General features: G+C 35.8%; 1 non-coding gene across 1 annotated transcript; it reads left to right on the top strand.

Annotated features, from left to right (window-relative positions):
* The first annotated feature begins 328 nt into the window (after positions 1 to 328).
* Positions 329 to 436, top strand: LOC111813932. Its single transcript, XR_002819052.1, has one exon. It is a non-coding gene; the product is annotated as a U6 spliceosomal RNA (small nuclear RNA).
* Positions 437 to 2225: the final 1789 nt, after the last annotated feature.

Raw genomic sequence — 2225 nt, 5'->3', positions numbered from 1 at the left:
TTGGACAAATACACAACACTCAAAATGAACTAAGGAAAGGTTTATTTAGCTCATAGTCACTGGAGGTTTCAGTCCATACTTGGTTGGCTCCAAGGCAGAGTGGCACATGCCAGAGGGCAGCAGTTCATAGCTGTGGCAAAGAGCAAGAGAACAAAGGGAGGAGTAGTGGCAACAAATGGCAACAGAGAGCAAGTCTCTCTCTTTTGTTGCATTCAGGCTTTCCACCCTAGGCTGGGTATAGTACTCATACGCATAATCCCAGAAGTATTCAGATCCATAATCCCAGCCTTGGATCATGAATTAATCACATACTGTAGAACTGTGCCTTGGGCTCACTTTGGCAGCACATATATGAAAATTGGAATGATACAGAGAAGATTAGCATGGCCCCTACACAAGTATGACACGCATATTCATAGAAGTGTGCCTCAATGACTGCATGAGGCTTTGGGGGACAAATACACAAAAATAACAACAGTAACTTGTCCTCATTAGTACAAGAAGTTCCTGAAAGAGATGGTTTCTTCAGCAGTTAATTCACAAGATCTAATAACTCATACAAGCTTTCAATTTTGTATCAATATGGAAGCAAGATTCACATTTTAGTCTAATCATGTTTTATTAAAGTATTCCCAGTATATTTAATGTATAGTGAGTAGTTTCAGGGCCAAGACTCAATTGTGCTATTATTACGCTCTCATGCACCTCTGGAGAGAACATTTTCAACAATTTATGGTTGAATTGAAAATGAAAATAAAATATTTCTTTTTGGTGACAAGTGGAATTCAGTCAAATATAAGTCCACAAGAAAAATGGCACTGCACCACAACCATAAACCTTCAGAGAAAGACAATTTCCAACAATATAATTTATATTCTTAGCATTCTAGAACGCTGTCTTTTCTGAAAACACTTCATAGTCAGTTGAAGATGGCAGGCCTGGAAAGCATATTATTCTCTAAGCATGGCACAGTCTACTTACATGCCATTGTAAATAAGGCAGCCACTGCTCCGCATGACTTGTGGGATGCCAGAGGGCAAGGTACCTCGAAATTAACTTCTGTCTAATATGATTAGCAGATGACAGCTGCAGGTGACTCAGTACTGCTGACAGTCCACAAAGACCTAATTGCTTCACTTCGAGAATAATATATGGACACTTCGAGCATGAAGGTTTTTAAGCTAATTCAAGGATTTTTGAATCAGTTATTTTAAAGGAAAATAGTTTAATAAAAAAGATTTCATTAAAATAAGCAGACACAATGGGTACAAGTATGTCCTATTTTATTAAATGAAAAAACATAATAATTGCGTGTACAGTATAATAATGGTATGCATACATTGTTAAAGCACTGAGGGTAATCAATCTAGGCATGGCTTATCCCTGGGCATTGAAGCTGTCAGCAATTTTGATTAACTTCTTTGCATCTTTCTAAGTTTTGAATTTTCCTTTTGGTAGTAACATGCACTATGTTTATAAATAAAAAAAGGAATGTGCAATATAAAATCATTAATTGGAAACATTATTTGATAGTGCTACCATTTGTTTCCAGTGAATGGTTAAGTATTGAAGTCCTCTTCTGTTCAGCCTAAATAAAAGGAAAATTTTCTTCTTCATTATTTCCTGGGCTGAAAATGCCACAATGAATTCCTTTGAGAAATTCTGGCATTTCAAGGTTTTTCTGCCAGCCCACTTAGTACACAATTTCTGAAATGTGATATTTTTCCCATAGAATATCTTGAACACTAGGAATATTAGGAATGAAAAATGTATTTTTTAATTTATGAAAGTGATAAACATTTGATGTCATTAAAGTTATACTAACTATATTGGTTTTATTATCATACATTATTCACTATTATTGAAATAGCACATTATAGCCCATAGATAGCTGCTATCATTGTGTATTAATTTTGAATACAATAAAATAGAAGAGTGATTCCACTCACTTTTGCTTATTCACTAACTTAAGAATGAGAGTTGATATCAAGGTCACTTTTAGGGCCAAAGAAAGGAATACCTATTATGCCTAGAGTAGGGTTGGGTTGCTCCCTTATACAGGGGAAAGAAATACCCAAACTGCTAGATGTCCGGTATAAGTGCATGTTCTCTAAAACTGAAGGACGAATTTTAGGAAAAATGGAAGTTAGGAGAAGAATATAGTTCTTTGGGGAAAGAAAGCTTTTGCCAGAGAGAGAGAGAGAGAGAGAGAGAGAGAGAGAGAG

This window comes from Octodon degus, unplaced genomic scaffold, assembly GCF_000260255.1.
Source record: "Octodon degus isolate 3935 unplaced genomic scaffold, OctDeg1.0 scaffold00242, whole genome shotgun sequence".
Lineage (NCBI taxonomy): Eukaryota > Metazoa > Chordata > Mammalia > Rodentia > Octodontidae > Octodon > Octodon degus.
Note: the sequence above shows the minus strand (reverse complement) of the source record. Positions and strands in the feature narration are given on the sequence as shown.